This window comes from Erythrolamprus reginae, chromosome 3, assembly GCF_031021105.1.
Source record: "Erythrolamprus reginae isolate rEryReg1 chromosome 3, rEryReg1.hap1, whole genome shotgun sequence".
NCBI lineage: Eukaryota > Metazoa > Chordata > Lepidosauria > Squamata > Dipsadidae > Erythrolamprus > Erythrolamprus reginae.
Genome location: NC_091952.1, coordinates 61,014,555 through 61,035,656, shown reverse-complemented (window position 1 = coordinate 61,035,656; position 21,102 = coordinate 61,014,555). Strand labels below are relative to the sequence as shown.

At 42.9% G+C, this 21,102-nt stretch overlaps 1 long non-coding RNA gene across 1 annotated transcript; it reads right to left on the bottom strand.

Annotated features, from left to right (window-relative positions):
• Window positions 1–249: 249 nt before the first annotated feature.
• LOC139164026 (uncharacterized) lies at window positions 250–20,848 on the bottom strand. Its single transcript, XR_011558559.1, has 7 exons — window positions 20,820–20,848; window positions 6,497–8,080; window positions 3,951–4,036; window positions 2,869–3,056; window positions 2,053–2,115; window positions 1,561–1,618; window positions 250–285 (listed from the first exon to the last, which is right to left on the bottom strand). It is a non-coding gene; the product is annotated as an uncharacterized lncRNA (long non-coding RNA).
• Window positions 20,849–21,102: the final 254 nt, after the last annotated feature.

Below are 21,102 nucleotides of genomic sequence, written 5' to 3'. Positions count from 1 at the left end.
GTACAAAACTTGGTAATGCTCCTAGTAAAGAGTACTGTACAGTGTGGGTTTGGAAAACATAATTTGTTAAGCTTTGTGTCAAGATATGCTTGTAAAACTTGTTGATATTAAGAATGTAAAACTTGTTGATATTAAGAATGCATTCAAAATGGGAAAAAATATATTGGCTTGGCTTTGACAGGTTTGCATATTATCTGCTTACTTTTAGGCATTGTAGACATGATATTAAAAAGCAACAGCAATTCTCCCCCTACATTATTTTATTTTTGCAGCCAGCAGTCTCTCCTGTATACAAGCAAAAAGACATAGCATAAAAGTAAACAAATAAGTTATGCTGGGCCTAAATTGGCAGAATGTTTACAAAAAGAAACACAAAATCTGTTATCCCAATTACTCTGCAAGATCAAGTATCATCATTCCCTCTAGAAAATTGACTAAGGAAGTTATTAATGTTTTGAAAAATATCTTTATAAAAAAACCCCTACAATTTAATTTGATATTTTAATGCCTTTGAATCAGATATACTAGGAAAAGTAATTTTTAAAAGATTAGTTTGGTTCAACAGTCTGGGAAAGAAATGAAAAACACTGATTTTCTATTGTGAAAAATGTCACTGGCTGATACCTGTTTAGATTAAAATATTTTTTTCCAGTAGTTGAGAGAAGAGATGTATTTCACAGTTTCCCATAGGATTTATTTAATGTTTTCAAAAATGTTTGAAAAATACTGTACTCTGAAAAATTATCTATTATTTTGGTTGGTGGACCAATGATCAAATCACTTAATGTCTGTCTGTACAACAAAATTGGAGGGGATCTTGTAGATCTTCTAATCTATTCCCCCTGTTCGAGTTGGAGCCCCTATCATTCTGGACAAATGACTGTCCGGTGTCTTCTTAGAAACCTCCAGAGATGGACCAAACGCAACTTCTGGAGGCAAGCTGTTAATTATTCTTACAGCCAGGAAATTTCTCCTTAGTTCTAGGTTGGATTTCTCTTCTTTTTTTAAATATTTTTTTAATTGATTTTTAACAATTTTTAGATATACACAACATAAAACAAGTGTATAGTGAAAAGTGCCCACCACCCGACAAACATACATACCCCACCACCAAATTGGGGGTGTTTCTTGTATAAACCATTTTAACCCAAGAGCAATGTATCTATTTACATATTATAGAGTGATTCCAATTTATTCCTTGTAGCTTGGTCTCAGATTCTACGGTTGGATTTTTCTTTGATAAGACTTCAACTGTTACTTCTTGTCCTGCTCTCAAGTGAAAATTTATGTGGCTGCCCACTCTCAGTGAGTCTGTGTCGCTTTTAAAGATAAAACCCAATATAAAAACAATAAAAAGCAATAATCCTCTGTCCCTGGCAAACTTTATGACCTTAAGGAATAAATCATAGGAACAACAGTTCTGAGTTCCAATTGTTTTCTGTGACTGCAATGCTTGAAACATTCCAAGCACAGCAATAACATTCTGATGGAACCTTTTAAAAGGGAGTGTTTTATTCCAGGTCCAGAACAAAGCATTTTAAAATTTTGTTTTGTACTTACCCTTACTATGATTTATGCTTCCAGTTGTATTCTTGCTTTCAATATGGTTGACTTTTTACTATAAAATAATATGGTTTTATTAAGACATCTGACTTACGGTACTTCCTTATTTCCTAAGTAATAATAATTTATTCAATTTATATGCGAGCCGTCTCTCAAAAGTAGAAGTACAATCAAGTGAGGGATCTCATTTTGTTACCAAAGGCCTGGGTAAATGAGGCTTTTGGTCTTATGTACACATTATTATGAGTATTTAAATAGTCTCAACAAATAATGCTCAACAAATAAGTTGTCTGTTTTATGATAGAATCAGTTGAAGATAATATATTCCATATGGTATAAAATTACATTGTGGAATAAATCATCCAATGAGGTTTCTGTGTAATATATATATACTGTACCGGTATATAAATGCAGAAAAGCTATAGTAAATGAATACTTCCATTTCCAAATCTTTATATCATTTAAATGTAAGATGTAGGATTTCCTCACCATAATGATTCCTTGAGACAAAGTAAATTCTTGCTTGGTCAGTTTCTTCTGTTCCACTGTAACCTATTTTGTTTGAGGACAAATAAAGCCAGAGGTACAGTATAAAAATAATAATAATTAAAATGCTCTCTGTGTGTGTGTGTGTGTGTGTGTGTGTGTGTGTGTTGTTTATGATGAATGTGACTTTTTCATGAAATATTTGAAAGTGATTATTTTACTTTTGGAATCAATTTGATTTCCCCCCTCTTGTTTAACTATATTTATAGTGCTGCTTTCTACGTGATGTTCCATAGCTGTGTGTCAGCTCCAAGGGGGAAATTTTGTAGTCTTGTAAGGAGTCTAATTACTCTAGTTTCTGCATCAGTACTGCCTACAAAAGGCCAGTCCAAAAGTGAAGGATAGGAAAAATTGTATTACTGTACTTACATTGGACAATAAATCGTTTATATTCCTAAACTGTACATTATTTTTTGCTGTTTTTTTAGGAAGAAAGAAAATGCTTAGTTCACTCTCTTCGTAGAATTTTTACGTTCTATATTTTTATTAGTAACCCCAATCAAACCTGTACCAAAGTGGAAGTCAGAGAAGAAAGGATAAATAAGCAATTACAATGCTTTGAATAAAGATTTTAAAGAATTGAATGGTTCTTTGGCTAGACTTATGAAAAGTACAATAAAGAAACCAATGGAATATGCTGAAAAGAGAAAAGAAAACTTGGAATAAGTGACAGTATTAGAGATTTTATTACTTTTGGATCTGTTGGTGAACAAGATAGAGTTGCTGGCATATAACCTACCGGAGAGGTGAAATATTTACCTGTAGAAAGAAGGTAACACTTCGGCATTGGGCCAGTTTCTATAGGGATCTAATTTAGTCCATTCAACATTTACTTCATGGATTTACCAGCAAGCTTTTTTTGATAGATAGAGCTCTTCAGTAACTCTGATGCAGTTTCCATTTGTAGCAGTGTTTGCTTGGTTGGATTTTTCAGAAGAAAATTGAACCTTTTGAGTGGAGGAAGTTGGGCAACGTTTATAGTAAAATGCCAGATTCAAACAGCATTTAAACAGAAAGGCCGTATTGTGCATTTGAACGTTTTATAGCAGTATAGAAATATTTGTGCTCATGCCTGCGCAAGTGCATATACAACTGTTTCATAAAGAGTAGGGTATTGTAAAGGTGCCACTATGCACATAGACTTTGCTATCTTTAAAAATGGATAGCTATTATCATAGGACTGTTGACTGGCTTGTTCTTAATAGAAGAAAATAAACAACAAAATGGATAAAGCATGCCTCCTGTCTGGCTAACAGGTAATAAAACCGAAATATTTAACTACCAGTGGGAATAGCAAATGCATGTTTTGTAAACATAATTTCTACTTATTTTCCTAGATCAGACGCACTAAGAAAGCTCTGTTTAAAAAGTCTTCTCTAAAGGCTGCCAGAATAACTACTTCTATAATTGTAATTCATTTTTCCCTGATACATCTCTTTCTGGTTGCCAAGTAACCAGTTATATTGCTTAGAATCCATATTATTACAGTATCTTCATTGTTAATCTTATGCCCTCCCCCTTTTTCAATTTATTTTGTATTTTAATTACTCAGTTTAATGAAACAAGGAGAGGAAATTCATACACATGTTTGAAACACTAAAGATGACTAAGGATATGATTTTAGGTCCTCTCTGCGGTAATCAGCTAAACAGGCCCCTTGCTATGAGAATTCAGGTTGCTACGGTTACCTATGGAAACTAGGACTTTGGGTTAACTCAGGACATGGATGCACAAAGCTCAGTACCTCACGTCTCAACATCCGCTAATGTGTCCTTGCCTCTGTATCTGAGTCCTAACCCCACCCCCAGACTTTAGTTGTAGGATAGCAAGCTGAAATTTACCTAACAGAATTCGCCAGTTGTAGAAGTCTGCATTCAATTTATACAATGGAATGGAGACCAGTAGACCAAATATCATTCAAGTTAAACTGAAAGACAAAAAGACAGATGTTTTAATTGGTGATCTGAGAGAATTTTAGCCTGACATAAATATCATTTTCTTTGTCCATAATATTCTGAAATTAATATCATGCTGTAATACATTCTCTTCTGAGAAGGTAGACAAGAATAGCATTAGTAGGATTCCATTGCAGATACAGTAGAACCCCGACTTACGAGACTAATTGGTTCCGGAAGGAGGCTCGTAAGTCGGAACGCTTGTATGACGAAACATTGTTTCCCATAGGAAACAATGTAAAGTCAATTAATCCGTGCAACAAAAAAAACAACCGCTGCCGCCGAACGCGGAAGTTAGCGTTCGGCTTCAGGAGACAGCTGCGAAGCGGCGCGCGTGTTTTAAAAGGTTGCAGCCGGCCCGGGGGGCTTGCCAGCACCCCCCCGAGCCCCCCAGGCCGGCTGCAACCTTTTAAAACACGCGGGATACGAGCGCCAAGGAGCTGTCTCCTGAAGCCGAACGCGGAAGTTAGCGTTCGGCTTCAGGAGACAGCTCCTTGGCGCTCGTATCCCAAATGTGAGCTCGGGAGGCGAACAAAAATGTCGCTCCCCTCCCAGCTCTTATCTCGAGTAGCTCTAAGTAGAGCTGCTCGTATGTCGAGGTTCCACTGTATTGAACAAAAGAATATTAAGTAAATATGAGTAAAAGAAAAGGACTTGGGGAAATGAGAGATTAAGATTGGATTTAAAGCTTAGTAACAAAGTATTGGATCTTGGTATGTTGGGGGGAGAGGCCATTTTTGCACTCCCCAGGCTCCTAGAAAGGATCTGAAGCCTGGGGAGAACAGAGATGGAAATTCTGGTCCAACCAGAAGTCGGTCAATAGAAAGTTACTGGCCTCCGGAGGATCTCCCGGTGATGGGTGGATGGAGAAGGCCATTTTTGTCATCTTCAGACTGCTATAAAGGCTCTGGAGCTTAGGGAGAGCAGAAAAGCAGGCCTTCCGGTTTAAACAGAAGTTGGCAAATGAGCCATTTTCTGCCTCCAGAGGCATCCAGGGAGGGTGGTGGTGGCTGTTTTTGCCTACCTCAGGCTCCTAGAAAGAAGAACAAAAAACAGATGTGCCATCTCAGGACATGGGGGGTGCATGGAATTACAGGTGTGAGCACGTGCACCTGTGACCCCCTGGGTTCTCCCCTTTTTGGCACAGAACCAAAAAAGGTTTGCAATCCCTGGTATAGAGAGTATGAATGAATATTATCTTGGGCGCGGGAGTACTTAGCTATAGGTAGGAAGACATGGATGAGTCAGGTGGAATGAATGGTTGGTTAGAGTGATTGAATTGGAAACATGAGAAAGAGAAAGCCGGGGGCAATGGTTGGAGCCCCCCACCGCTGAATGTGCAAACAGAAGCAGGCTGGGGCCCAATTATGACCCCCGGCTTGGCATAGGTGAGAAGTAGGGCCTGCCGGTGGGGAGGGGAGCCTGTGAGGTGGGGGGTGGGAGAGCTAGAGTGTTACTGTTTTAACTGGGAGAGGTAGATACAATGGGAGCCAGGTGGTAGGCTGCTCAAGGGAAACTAGGACTCACTGTCTTAGAGCAATTACTTGTTCCAGCTCTGATTCTGGTTTATCGCTCTCATCTTGTATAGCTGGTGACATGGGATGTCCGTGCCCTCCTCAGGCTGCTGCTGTTTACTTCCAGGTCTATTGTCAACAAGGCCCCCCTTGTCTGAGATTTAGTCTTGGAGGAGGGACCTGACTTGGCATGTATAACTGAGATCTGGCTGAGCCTTGAGGGTGTGTTCTCCTCTCGGAGATGTGCTCAGACAGGTCTCAGGTACTGCATCAGCCAGGACTCCTCAGCTATTCCAGTTCCTTTGGGAACACAGAATACATCTTTGGCTTCGGTAGTGTTGCACCTGGCTTAAATTCTATTGCGCAGTCCATTGGCTGGTGGGGAGAAAGTTCGTTACATTCTTCCTTGCTAAACATCCTCTCTAACTCTCAATATTCTTTTGGCACCTTCTGGAAACCTGGTGGAGTAGCTTCCCTAGCAGGCTTCAGTCCTTTTTTGTGCTCCTAGTCCCTTAGAGGGGTTGTCAGGCCGACGTGCATGGTTAACTTCTGGTATCCATCCTCCCATCTTATGGTGGGTGTCCACTTATCTAGCCACAATAGGCCCAGGATGATGGCCTTCAACATCTTTGGGGCTACTGTGAAAAAAAGTATTTGACGATGTTGGCATATCCTTAACTCTACAGGCTCAGTGGGGAGTGTGGCTGGGTCTTCCCTGACTAGCGATCCATTCAGCTGTTAGAACCAGATGGGGCTCACTAGGCCCCTGGTACTAATTCCTAGCTTTCCCACCACTACCTTGCTGATTAGGCACTGCGAGCAACCCATATCTATTATGGCATCTACCTCCCCCTCCTTTCCTGTTCCGGGCACTTTAGTCTTTGTCTTTAGGAGGAATGGCCAAACTGGTTCACTCACCATTGGGTTGTCTTCATTGCTGTTCCCTTCCTCCCAACGGGTTGCCACTTCTTCTGTAGGTGAGGTCTCGTCATCATCTGGAGGGAGAGGAGGCTTTTCCGACTGCAACGCCAACTGTCCCAACTCCTGTGGTCTTTGTCCCCTTTCTCCTGAAGTGGGAGGAAACCCGGATGCAGCGGGTGGGGTGACAGCCTACTGGGGGTCCTACAACATGACTCATTCTCTGCTGCCTCAGTTGGCCCATGCATCCCCATCTGCAAGGAGAGATGGCAGGGGGTGGGCACACCAAGACCTGGCATCTCAGGAGTCTGCTATGATTTCCCCATCCATGGTGTGATGCTCAGCTGCAGGGGGTATCCTGGGATTCACTGGCTCTGTACCCATCCCACTCCAGGGAAGAAAGCCCATTCTGGTGGGGCTTTCCACGGTGGTGCTGCTCCGAGGCCTGGGAGTGGGGCTGCTGGTGATACTTGCCACCTCCCCACTGCCAATGCTGGGGGCTTCCTAGACCGGGCTGGTCAGCTCGCTTTGGAGGAGGGTATTGGGTTCTCCAAGTAGGCTTTTCCGCAGTGGAGAGGCCCCCTAGGATTCTACTTGTCTTCATGTTGAAAGAACAGATGTCCTCGCTCGATAGGATGCCTTTCTGGGAAGGAGAACTTTGGCTGTGAACTGGGCTTGTCCAACTCATGATTAAGTGTTCAATCTGTTCAGGAAGATCCATCACCGACTCACGGCATGACAGCTGGAATCTTTCATTTCAGAGCAGGGTGTGGGCATAATTTCTTTGCTGTCTCCATTCCTCTGACAGCTGTGAAATCCTGGGGTTGATTGTAGAGGATTTTTAATCCCCCAGCAGTTTGCTCCTTCACTTTCCCCCCCCCCTTTTCCTGAGTTTTCACACTGCCCGGTGCTGGGTTGGATGTGGGGACTCAGTTGCCCCCCCCAGCACCCGATGGGTAGCTGGGTAAGAATTTATGAGAGATCCAGGTTCCAGGTAACATCCAAACTAAATTAGAATCCGAGTCAAAGTATTCCTCAAAGTTCCAATTAAATTCTGGAGCCATCCTGGCACCTATACAGGGAAATCTGGATCTGAGTCTCTCACTCAGTTGAAAGTTCACATCCCTTGTCCCCCTTGTATAAACTTGTTATGTTGCCCATTCAGATTGTGCCAGCAAGGCCAGTCTTTTCTTCACTTCCGCCCTGGTGGGTAGGCATATCCTTGAACCAGTCGAAAGAATGCTTTGTGGCTGCATCTGCTCCATCCTGGCTTCACTCCTCCCAAGTTCCCACAAACATCAGGTCTTCTATAGACAATGTGCCAGGTCATTAGTTTATCACCAACTTTTGCAGTGGCTTGAATCATTCCTCTATCTTGGTGCTTTTTGACCTTTCAATACCATTGACCATGCTATCCTTCTGCGATGACTAGGAGAGTTGGGGATGGGAGGCACGGAGTTGCGGTGGTTCTCCTCCTATCTCTCTGGTCGGTTGCAGTTGGTGTTGGTAGGAGGACAGAGGTTGACTTCTAGGCCCTTCCTTTGTGGGATGCCACAGGGTTTGGTTCTCTCCTATAGATTTTATCTATAATGATGATACAAAGAATTGATAAAACATCAAACCGAAGAGTATGTTGGAGATCTGTTAAGAAGGAGAATGGAATAATAAAACCAGGAGAGCAAATCACAAGCGTCTTTTACTGATCGGAGATTGAGTGTGTGGAAAAATTTATGCATAGCAGATGAATAATTTAAGTTTGTGACCCAGTGGTGTATGTAAAAGATCTTGTTGGCTGATTTTATATTGTATGTGGGTTCTTTGAATTTAATATTGGAACTTTAAGTTGGGAACTTTTAAGATTGAAGAATAATGACAGCAAATACGATGGAGACTATTATAGTCGAGTATAGAGAACTGGTGGTGGAGTTTTTTGATGGTTGTAGAGAGATTTGTGGACTGGATTCAAAAATAAAGACTAGGAAGAAAATACAAGCAGAACAAAAAACAAGAAGATGGTACTGAAGAGGAAAGGATCAAGTAAAATTCTGAATTATACAGAGGAAGGAGAAACGACAACGATGACTAATGAAATTATAATATTTGGTTGTGACAGTGAATTTTATGTACATGATTTTAGACGTGATGATGTTTATTGCTTTGAAAATGATTAACTTATTCAGAGTAGAAAAAAAGAGAACAGAGAAAGATAATAAAGAAGTGGTGACAATAGAGCTGGGTAAGGAAACACAAGACACTTAGAAACATAAAAGGAATAGGGATAGACAAGAGAATAATAGAAAGAAAAAAGAGAAAGAAAGTCAGAGAGAAAGGGGGGAAACTAAAAGATATGGGGATGGAGGAAATATAAATATTAAAAAGATGTGGTTGGTTAAGATATCAATAAATTGGTCTTCTCTCTCAACTTATTTTTAAGTGTTTTTTTAATTATAAATACTACATTTGGATGTAATAGAAATAAAAATAAGAACTCTTAATAATGTGATTATATAGAATGAATTTAACTATTGGATTAGAGGGTAAATAATCTTTATATTATTAATTGTCTGAGAGATCTGCCTAGTTTGATTGTCTTTTTGACTTTTACTGTAATGCTTTTTTATCCTTTTTAATAAGCAAGTACAGTGGTTCCTCAAGATACGAACCCCTCGTCTTACGAACAACCCGAGATACGAACCCGGGGTTCAGAAAAAATTTGCCTCTTCTTACGAACATTTTTCATCTTACGAACGGCAAACCCCCCGGCTGTTTTAAAAGGTGACAGCCGGGTGGCGGGGCTTCTCGGCGACCTCCCGAACACTGAACCCGGAAGTTCGGGTTCCGGAGCCTCTGAGAAGTCCCGCTGCCCAGCTGTCATCTCCCACCAGTACTGTACTTCTCCCAAGACAACGCGGTTTCAGCCTCCCTTTGCTCCACGCTGCTTCGCCCTGCCTGTCATCCTGGCTCAAGCAGGCGGCGGCAGACCGTCTTTGTGTTTTTTGCGGGGGGGGGAGCAGGAAGACCTTCCTGACTCCCTCCCCCCAGCCAAAAACACAAAGACGGTCTCCGCTTGAGCCAAGATGACAGGCAAAGGCGAAGCAGCGCTCAGCAAAGGGAGGCTGAAACCGCCGGCAGCTTCAGCTTCCCATTGCCCCGTGGGCGGCGGCAGACTGCCTTTGTATTTTTGGCTGGGGGGGAAGGAGGAGGCGCAGGATCGGGGCGGCGACGGGCGCGGGGCGAGGCAGCAGGTCAGCATCCTGGGCGGGCGAGGAGACGCGGCCGAGCGGGCCCGGCTCAGGCTCCGGCTAGACCTCCAGCAAGACGGGGCAGGCAGCGACTGGGTGCTGTGGTGGTGGCGGCGAGGGTGTGTCTGACTCGGGGCTGGCAGCGCCTGACGCAGCGGGGAACATTGGTGCGGGAGGCAGGAGAGGACCGGGTGACCGGAGTAGCAGCGCCGCCGCCGTCGCCGCCACGCCCGGCTCGGCTTCCCTGGCTGCTTGGCAGTGGAGGCTCGGCCGAAAGGGGCTGGAGCCGCAGAGCTTTGCCTCCCGCCCCTCGCCCCTGTGCCGCCAGCGCGTCATCTTCCCTCCCAGACTAAAAGGCCGGCCTTCGGGGATGAGGGGGCGTGCTTGGCTCTGCTCCGGTCCCCCGATCGTCTCCTGCCTCCCGCGCCGATGTTCCACGCCACACCCGGCTCGGCTTCCCTGGCTGCTTGGCCGGGGGGGCTCGGGCAAAAGGGGCTGGAGACGCAGAGATTTGCCTCCCACCCCTCGCCCGTGACGCCGGCACGTCATCTTCCCTCCCAGACAAAAAGGCCGGCCTTCGGGGATGAGGGGGCGTGCTTGGCTCTGCGTCTCCAACCCCTTTCGGCCGAGCCCCCCCGGCCAAGCAGCCAGGGAAGCCGAGCCGGGCGTGGAACATCGGCGCGGGAGGCAGGAGACAATCGGGCGACCGGAGCAGCAACACTGCCGCCGTCGCCGCCACGCCCGGCCCGGATTCCCTGGCTGTTTGGCCAGGGAGGCTCGGCCGAAAGGGGCTGGAGACGCAGAGTTGAGCACGCCCCTTCCTCCCCGAAAGCCGGCCTTTTTGTCTGGGAGGGAAGATGACGCGCCGGCGGCACGGGCGAGGGGTGGGAGGCAAATCTCTGCGTCTCCAGCCGATGTTCCCTGCCACGCCCAGCTCGGCTTCCCTGGCTGCTTGGCCGGCAGGGCTCGGAGGAAAGGGGCTGGAGACGCAGATTTGCCTCCCACCCCTCGCCCGTGCTGCCGGCGCGTCATCTTCCCTCCCAGACAAAAAGGCCAGCTTTCGGGGAGGAAGGGGCGTGCTCGGCTCTGCGTCTCCAGCCCCTCACCGCCACGCCCGGCCCGGATTCCCTGGCTGTTTGGCCAGGGAGGCTTGGCCGAAAGGGGCTGGAGACGCAGAGCCGAGCACGCCCCTTCCTCCCCGAAAGCCGGCCTTTTTGTCTGGGAGGGAAGATGACGCGCCGGCGGCACGGGCGAGGGGTGGGAGGCAAATCTCTGCGTCTCCAGCCGATGTTCCCTGCCACGCCCAGCTCGGCTTCCCTGGCTGCTTGGCCGGCGGGGCTCGGAGGAAAGGGGCTGGAGACGCAGATTTGCCTCCCACCCCTCGCCCGTGCCGCCGGCGCGTCATCTTCCCTCCTAGACAAAAAGGCCGGCTTTCGGGGAGGAAGGGGCGTGCTTGGCTCTGCGTCTCCAGCCCCTTTCGGCCGAGCCTCCCTGGCCAAACAGCCAGGGAATCCGGGCCGGGCGTGGCGGTGACGGCGGCAGTGTTGCTGCTCCGGTCGCCCGATTGTCTCCTGCCTCCCGCGCCGATGTTCCACGCCCGGCTCGGCTTCCCTGGCTGCTTGGCCGGGGGGGCTCGGCCGAAAGTGGCTGGAGACGCAGATTTGCCTCCCACCCCTCGCCCGTGCTGCCGGCGCGTCATCTTCCCTCCCAGACAAAAAGGCCAGCTTTCGGGGAGGAAGGGGCGTGCTCGGCTCTGCATCTCCAGCCCCTCACCGCCATGCCCGGCCCTGATTCCCTGGCTGTTTGGCCAGGGAGGCTTGGCCGAAAGGGGCTGGAGACGCAGAGCCGAGCACGCCCCTTCCTCCCCGAAAGCCGGCCTTTTTTGTCTGGGAGGGAAGATGACGCGCCGGCGGCACGGGCGAGGGGTGGGAGGCAAATCTCTGCGTCTGCAGCCCCTTTCGCCCGAGCCCCCCCCCCCCGGCCAAGCAGCCAGGGAAGCCGAGCCGGACGTGGCAGCGACGGCAGCGGTGTTGCTGCTCCGGTCGCCCGATCATCTCCTGCCTCCCGCGCCGATGTTCCCAGCAACCCCCCCAGCCCGGCTGTCACCTTTTAAAACAGCCTGGGGGCTTCTCGGCGACCTCCCCAATGCCGAACCCGGCGTTGGGGAGGTCGCTGAGAAGCCCCCAGGCTGTTTTAAAATGTGACAGCCGGGCGGCAGCGTTTTTTTTGCGGGTTTTTTTTTTGGTTGCACGGATTAATTGACTTTACATTGTTTCCTATGGGAAACAATGTTCCGTCTTACGAACCTTTCGTCTTACGAACCTCCCCCCGGCATCAATTAAGTTCGTATCTTAAGGTTCCACTGTATATCTTATAAATTAAAGAGCAAGTATATTTTTGAGATTGTTTTAACAGTGTTTAATATAAGAAAATACAGTATAATGGTTAAGATAATATGATTATCGTATAGATTTCAAACTTAATGATTTGTTGTATATTAACATGGAAGATTTTTTGAGAAATTGGTTTTTACTTCTTGTACTAGATGAAAATATAGAGGGAAGATTTTAAGATTAATGATGAGTAATTCCTGATTTGATAACTATCAAACTAGAAATGAGTCTAATTTATGATTTATTACATGAAAAGCTGAATTAATTAATTTATTAATTTTGTGAAAAGTCTAAATGAAATCTGATGATTGGTTATGTAAAAGCCTGGCATTATGCAAATGATTAGTTATTAAGAAAATGTGATTTTAAAAATGAAAATGAATAGAACGTAATATATTGGACTATATATGTAGAGGTGGAATAGAGGTTTTTAGTTACAGGAAAAGATGGAATAAAAGAAAAATAGATTTATTTAAAGTTAATTTTCTAATTTTCTAATTTTAGTTTAATTTTCTAATTTTCTAATTTTAGTGTAGTGTTCAAACCTGTTTTATACACTGGCCACATCTGGAATTAGTTCTATAAATTCTGTTAATTTTTAAAGTTGTGTTTGGCAAATTATTGTTTTCTTTGCATTATTTGATAAATGTAAAACTGATCAAAACAGCAGATTTTCAGTAGATTTTATCTATTATATTTTATGTTTACATCAGAAAGGATGGATTTTAAAGTAAATAATCTGGAATTTAACCTACTCAGATCTAAATACATCAGCCCAGAAAATTAGAGTAGAAAAGAAGATTGTGTTGATATTTATGTTCTCTAAGTTAGAAGAAAAATAAAATGGTCTGTTGCTGTATGGTCTTCTGTCTCTTTCTTCCCACCCTCTCCATTCATGAGTTCTCTGTGAGCTCATGAAACATGAAACCTAGGAAAAAGTTGAAGTGTGGCTGTAATTGGGATTATTCTATTTTTAGTTAATCAGCAAGCGATGTGCTGTCCTATCCATGTCCCAGTAAAGAAATTACATAACTCTTAACTCTGTCTGCTGCAGCACCAACTTCCTGTTTCCTTTGAATTTTCTTTCTCTCCCTTTTTAAAAAACTTTTCATGTCACTTTAAAATAACAAAATATTAAGTAATCTCATGGTATATTCGTATTTGAAAACTGAGTTGAGTTTAACAAACTGATACATTTCCAGTGATCTGTTGATGATTTCATCTATATAGAGCAAAAAAATAATAATCTCAATGTTCCAATTAGGTAGCTAAGAACTATTTATAGTCTTACATATTTTGCAGAAGACCCATGGTTTTCCATTTAAGTAGTAGAAAGGAGAAGGAGACAGAAGAGTGAACAATCAAGATATCTATTTCCGCCAAGGAATAATATCGAGTTTTATGAGTGTATGGCTCCGTCACAAACGTAAGTAACATTTTGTTTTTTACATTGCAAGAACCAGTACTGTTAAGTAAGCATAATTTGCTTGACGCTTCTCAAAAATGATTCTTTAAAGTGAGAAGTTGAGGGGTCTTGACATTTGCAGTTTTATTACAATAGTCTGAATTTGCTAGCAAAATTATCAGAACTCAGTTTACTATCAAATCTGTTCTGTGCTGTTCCATCTTTTGATTCACTGCATGTTATATTTTTTTTTCTGAATTCTTGTTCTTGCAATTGTCTAGGGGGAAAAAACTGACCCTGTTTAGTGGGGACTAAGCCTGACACACTACATTCAAATTGGAATCTGAATAAACTCATACAGTGGTGCCTCTACTTAAGAACTTAATTTGTTCTGTGACCAAGTTCTTTAGTAGAAACGTTTGTAAGTAGAAGCAATTTTTCCCATTGGGATCAATGTAAAAGCAAATAATGTGTGCAAATCCATAAGGAAAGAAATAAAAGCTCAGAATTTGGGTGGGAGGAGGAAGAAGAGCAGGAGGACAATTGCTGCCGAAGGAAGGAGGTGAGGTGAGGGGAATTTAAAAAAATCCAAAACTTTAAGTTTTTTTTTAAAAAAGAGGAACTCTGAGGTGGCAAGGAGGAACATGCGCCTCCCAAACACCCAGCGTGAGGCTGTCTCCCATACACTGCGCCAGAGAGAGGAACTCAGGCGGTCGAGAGGGGGGAAACTTCCTCTCCTTTTACCAAAAGGCACCTGCTGCTGCTACCTGCTTCCTCTTCCTTCCCATGCTTGCTCATTCACTTTGTAGCCGGCACTTTTCCTTCACTGTGATGGCTCCTCGATTTGGCTGAAGCCAAGTTGATCCAGCTGGGGCGAAGCGCCTCTTTTTGCCTTTCTGTGCCCAGACATTTTGGGCGGCAACCTCGCACCGGTTGTATGGGAGACAGCATGAGGGAGTCATCACAGCGAAGTGGTTTATTCCCTCTCCAAGCGCCCAGAGAAAGGAAAATGCTTTGTTCACTCTGGACTGCCAAAGCATCCTTAAGAGCCACTGAAAGGCTCCTCTGGCAGTCCAGAAAAGCCCGAGGTGTCTGGGATTAAATGGGGAATGGCAGGGCCTTTGTGCTGTTCTCAAATTTCCTGGGAAATTTTTCCAGGCTTGGGTTGTTAAGTAGATAATGGTTCTTAAGAAAAGGCGAAAAAAATCTTGAACACCCAGTTCTTATCTAGGAAAGTTCTTAAGTAGAGGCATTGTTAGGTAGAGGTACCATTATATGGTGTTTTTACTACACCTAACCAAATTAGAAACAGTATAAGAATAAATTATATAATCTTCAGATTGTTAATAGCAACACAATCACCTTGCATTTCTTTACGTTCCTAGATACAATATATGCTTGTTCTAGAGCTTTTTTCCTCTTGCATTTCTTCCATGACTCATGAAGTACAGAGTGCCAAACAGAGAATGGCTATTTCTGTGCCACCAGTGCAAACCCCACTACCTCCACTTATGTTGTCAAGTGAACTTCTATAGTAGGAGGCACCCTGTGTTCTTCGTTCTTAGTAAATCTTTATGGAAATATCTTGAGCAATACAGTATTGGTTTCTCCTGTTGAGGGGCTTGTCTTTTTTTCCAACATTGCAGCTTCTTGACATTTACTCACTTTGGAGTAGGTAGAGATGGTTGATATTAAATCCCTGATCCTGTACAGTTTCCCAGAATAGTTTCCATTACTGGTGCTGTCATAGCTATAACACAAGATATTTATCAATTGAATATATTTTACATATAAAATTAAATTAAGGACAGCAGCATCCCTTGGTGCCAAAGGACAGTTCTGAAACCCACAATTAATTCTTGAATGTGATTGCATAATTGTTTCTTATAAGGTTTACGATCCTGCATTTTCTCAGCATTACTAGGACTTTGTGTTCTGTATTTTAAGCCTGCTGTTAAGTTCCACTCTTGAGTTTTATTGCTGTTTGTTGCTGGATGTGCAATTTCTTGTACTTCCTAAAATTAGTTTACAAGCATTTTTGCAGCTATGCAGTATTGTTGTCTATTTACTGAAAAATTATCCTTATATTCCTTGATAACGTTCACATATCAATTTTAAGTAGTAGATAGGAAGTTTTAAAAATGCTTCAAATTGACTTTTAAAAATAAACTCAAAATTTTTGAAACCTAAGTCTTACTGAAGCAATATTCTATTCCGTATTGTTAGAGCACTGCACTTTATCACTTTTTATAGTTATTACATATTACATAGATCATTCGACAGGACTTTTTTCCTTCTTTATTATAACCATTATTTTATTTTATGTGGTTTTAGAAAATTTCAAAAAGTTGTCTGTGGAACATCTGTAATTCAATATGGACCTTGAATTTGAGTCTTTTTTGTTTTAGACCCGAATCCTAGCCATCACAGCAGTTCACACACTTATTAGGGAGAAAAATAATCTTGCTGTATTCGAAACAAAATCTGGTTTACAGATCAACATTTGCAAATTAAATTGAACCCTTGAATGAACTGAAGAATTAAGGTTGCACATTCTTTGTAATACAGTAGAACATTTTTAATATTGAAACTCTACCATTTGAGTGTAGAATCGCTTTCTGGGTTTGTATACTTATATATGTACTGTATTTAGAAATGAACTTCCTTGCTAACAGGTTGAGTTAAAGGTTTTTTTGCATACATCAATAGCTACACCTCAGTTATTCCCAGGAAGTAATTTATTTGATGCTGCATATACTTTCATGTTGTTTGATATTGAGCTATAGGGTAAATAAGGGCCATGAAATCATTTGTCATTGTCATGTTATGAACCTACAAGGAATTTGCAGAGGTTATGTAAATTATAGTTTTAGCTATTTTTTTTTCTCTAAAGTAAAAACAATAATTAGTATTCCATTGTATCCTTAGACTGCCTTTTGTAAGAATTATAATAGGTGCTGGTGCTACTGGTGGAAGAATTGTTACACACAAATATGGCCTTTAGATCATTATCTCATGTTTCTTTGAGAGAACCAGATGCGGTGAAACAATTATGTTGCACATAGATTGAAGAACGGGAGTTTCCTATGCCTAGTTTCAAAGAAGATGTGTGGCGGAAAGCTCTGTAACAGCGCACAGTTCTTTCTATTGTAATTTGATAATTATGTTGACCCTCTGGTAATTCTAGTTTTCTTCTTTGTATAAAGTCAAGTTCCAGTGGCATGTATTCTTGATCTACTCATATTTAATAGGTAAGAAGACTTCCGCCTGTTATATGCTCTCCTTCCTTTTTTAAGCTTCTGATTTCCATGATTGAATGACTTACATTATGATAACTTCAGTGCTTGTCAAGTACTGATAATAGATTTTCCATTTCTTAAAGGTACAGCATTCATACTTTCAATAAATCCTGTATATACTGTATACTGTTTATCAGGATATCTGACGTATGAATCCCAGCGACCGGTTAGGTCCCACAGAGTTGGCCTTCTCCAAGTCCTGTCAACCAGACAATGTTGTTTGGTGGGGCCGAGGGGAAGAGCCTTCTCTGTGGGGGGGCCGGCCCTCTGGAATCAGCTCCCCCCAGAGATTTGCACTGCCCCCACCTTCCTCACCTTTCGCAAGAGTCTGAAGGCTCACTTATGTTGCCAGGCTTCGGGCAATTAGATCTAGACCCCCTGGCCAATAAATGTGATGTATGGCTGCGACTGAATTTGTTTGATTAATTTTAATATATTGGGGGGTTTATTTAGCTTACATAGTTTTTTAAATTAATTAGATTTGTCTTTGTATTCACTGCTTTATATTGTATCCTGTGAGCCGCCCCGAGTCTTTGAAGAGGGGCGGCATACAAATCTAATTAATAATAATAATAATCATCATCATCATCATCATCATCATCCTTGCTGACTTTTTTTAAAGCAACAGTAACTTCTCATTTTAAATTTAACCAGGGCTCCTTCTCTAATGTTGACACTTTGGATATTAGACTACGGCTGTTTTTCATGCTTTTGCTTCCATTTTGGAAAGAAAAATAAAGATTCTGCTCCACTAAAAAAGGGGGGTATGAAACTGCTGGGTTTAAAAAAATTTTTTTTTTACTGACCATTATGTGGGTGTGGCTTGGTGGGCATGGCTTGGCGGGTTTGGCAGGTGAAAGATACTGTAAAATCTCCATTCCCTTCCCACTCCAGAGAAGATTACTACAAAATCCCTACTTCTTCCCAATCAGCTGGGACTTGGGATGTAGAGAATAGATGGTGGTGGGAACAGTCAGAAATTGTATTTATTGGTTCTCTGAATTACTCAAAATTTCCACTACCAGTTCTCCAGAACTGGTCAGAACCTGCTGAAACCCACCTCTGGTATAAAAGATATGGCCTTTTTAAGACTATAAAACAAAACTGCTACAGTTTTAACTGTCTGCATTGCCATGTCTCAGTTTTTCTGAGACAAACAGTAATAACCTATGTCTAGCTCACTCAGTACTAATTTAATTTAATTTGAACTAGCAAGTTAGTGGAAATAGTATAGTGATAGAGACATGTGGTTCTAGGTTTAGCAACAAACCGATACACATTTCTGGTGCAAATGTACTCATGGCTTCCTGTAATCATTATGGTAGAGTCTTCTTTTTGGAAACATTTTTCACCAATATCGTTATTAGTAACTTGTCTTGTTTTAGCTCAAGGAAACACCATTGTGTTTTTTACTCTACAATTTGTCCGTTGCAGGTTGCTTTCTAATTATAAATTAAGAAACATATGGTCATGTTTCAGTTTTAGGAACAGTTTGTACTCACCAGACATGTGAAAACAAGACAGACTTTTTAATTTTGATTTTATTCTTGCTTTGGTGTAACATCTTCTGATGTGTACTATCAGATGGCAATTCCAGGAAGTTGGATTGTTTGGAAAATCTACTTTTTCTCAGATTTGTCCTCTTAAAGTTCTATTCATTAAACAATTTGGGATCCAATCTAGCTTTTCCCACAAAATTGAAATATTTGATTTTCTACTGTTTTGCTGACTCACTGATAATTTACAGTTTCATTGCTTTGTAAAATAAGTTTTGGCCAGCAAGTCAAATGGGAGTCCCATTCGCATTTGTATCCATTTAGGCATCACGGCAGGGATAAACACTGCTTCATTTGAATTTCAGTTAAAGATGGAGCATGAATAAATGAAATGGTTGAAGAAATGCTGCTATAAAGAAGTTCTGTGAGAGTTCTTGGGAAGTTCAGTCGTGCCTTGGCCTGTTTCTCTGTTCAGTGTATGTCCTTTGCTTTTTTTCCCTGGGCATTCTAAGCTCGGTATCTTGGTGCATTGCTTAGTACTGTATGTGAAAGCTTGCAGTTGTTTTTGTATGCATCTGTGCATAACAGATGTCACTATCAGGCTTGAAGGACTTTAAAATAGCTCAGTAAAGAAGGGGATGAGGAATTGCCTTCCAGTGGGAGAATTAAGGCTGGCATATTTCTGCGTAGGGTGATCACTCCAGATCTTTCTTTTATTTATGGTCTTTCGCTTTAAGGGAAGCTGCCTTTCATCTTTGCATTATGTTCTTTTCTCCTACTGATCATTTTCTTCCTTTCCTTAATATTTCCAATTACCTTCTTTCACTGTTGGAGCAAGTCTTTAACCTCCCAGCATATTTACCAGCGGTAGAGAAGGGATTAATTTGTTGCCGGAGATTCAGGGAACATTGCCCACACCCTTAGGAACATTTTGGAAATCCCTTTGCTGCTGCCTAGTCCTGGAGATCTCAGAGGATTAGCTGGCAAAGAAGAAGCAAACCCTTGACCACGCCACTGTTGGTGTCTTGGACCTTCAGATTATATGTATCCGAATCTGGAAGGGATACATATGTTTTCTTGGAACTGATGAGTGTTCTCTGTCCTTTAAAGGGATTGATTCAGATACTGCTTGGCTGCTTGGAAACTGCCCTCTGTTTAGCAGGCTGTTGTATTTCTTTCGGTCAGATCTCCTGCACACGCTTGAAAACAAACAACTGAGTTTCCAGTTCTGCTGCCCCAGAGTGGAACCTGCAAGTGACACTCCTAAAAAAGAGTTAACTGAGCAAGTGCAGCAGTGGTGGAGCCACGAGAAGCTGATGATGCAAACGTGAGGGAAGAGTGGAAAAGAAGCAGAGAAGCCAAGGTGAGGAGAGAACAGGGAGATATAAATAACTTGGGTGCTTAGCTAGGGAGTGACTTTCTGTCTTGGTTTGTCCGGCCCTGGTACTGCCGGCATTGGCTCTCTAGGGGAAAGCTGCAGTTCTGCTGTTAAAACGCAAGGAGCAGCCTGGAGAATTTTGAGCTGCGTCACACAGCTCAGAGGGAGAGAGTGAGAGCCAGCTCTGTCGATAGGTCTACTAGCAACAGCCTACTGCAGCAAGAGACACAGAGAAAGAGAGATCATGCAAGAGAAGTAATAACAACATTGGGAAGCATGGTTCCTTTTCAATCCAGCATGCTTTTTTTTCTTTTAAAGGAACATTATTTGGGAACTTGTTGAAGATCAGTGGATTTTGTCCACTGAGGGTACCGGAAAGATGCAACGTAACTAATCCCGCAACCGGGGAAGGGGGGGGGGCAAATATAGGAAGGGTTAATGGGAGGAAAATTCTGGAATGTTCTGTGCTGCGGCAGTGCGAACAGAGGGTTGAGGACTGCAAAGGTGTAGATGAACAGATCTCATGGTTCCTCTATTAAATACGTATGTATTTCTTTTTATCGGAGTTGGGGAGGAGTTGGACTGAGTGTCTCACTTTGTATTTATGTGGCTAGAGGTATCTTTTTGCCCTCCCATCCCTCAAACTTTTCATCCAGTATTATTTTCCTATGGCTAAATGTTGTTCTGTGTCAGACCAATGGAATGAAGGCACAAGTTGTAAAATGTCAGTGCATAGCTAGCTATAATGCAGAGTCAAGAAACGAGGAAGAGAAATAGAACAGTAGCTTTGCAGAGGATGTCATCAAATGCCCCCTTCCACAATTTCCTTATTAAATCAAGAAGTTGGCAGAGGGTTTTATCGAAACACTCTGGATCTTTAAAGCTGGGAATCTGTATCTGCAGAGTTAAGAAAGTGGCAAATAGACAAATGATGACGCAGGGATCTTTGCTTGGCATTTTGTTAGGTTTAGAAAGCATCGGTGGGGGGGAAGGGGGAGAGGGGACAGGTACATTGTGAAGCCCCAGACCAGCTGACAGAGGGTGAGTTAAGAAGGGAAGATTGCATTTAAGAATTAAATGTCATCATTTTGGCGTCGGAAAGTTGTTTACCTTTCTCTCTGCGTGTCTCCATGTTGGCAGCCTTCCAGCTCACATGTGATAGTCTTCCCTGTACTGCTGCATCATTAACTGAGTGCCTGAGCTTGCACATGATTGGCTGGGGAGGGCTTTCATTCTAAACACTGATTTCCATTGGAGGGAGAAGCAGTGGCAGGTGAAATGCTCTCTGAGATTGGTTAGAGCCAGAATATCAAATCTAAATGTTCCATTCCAATTGCTTTAAAAGGGGCTCTGAACAGTTTGTGACTTAAAATGTTGGCTATTTGCTTTTATT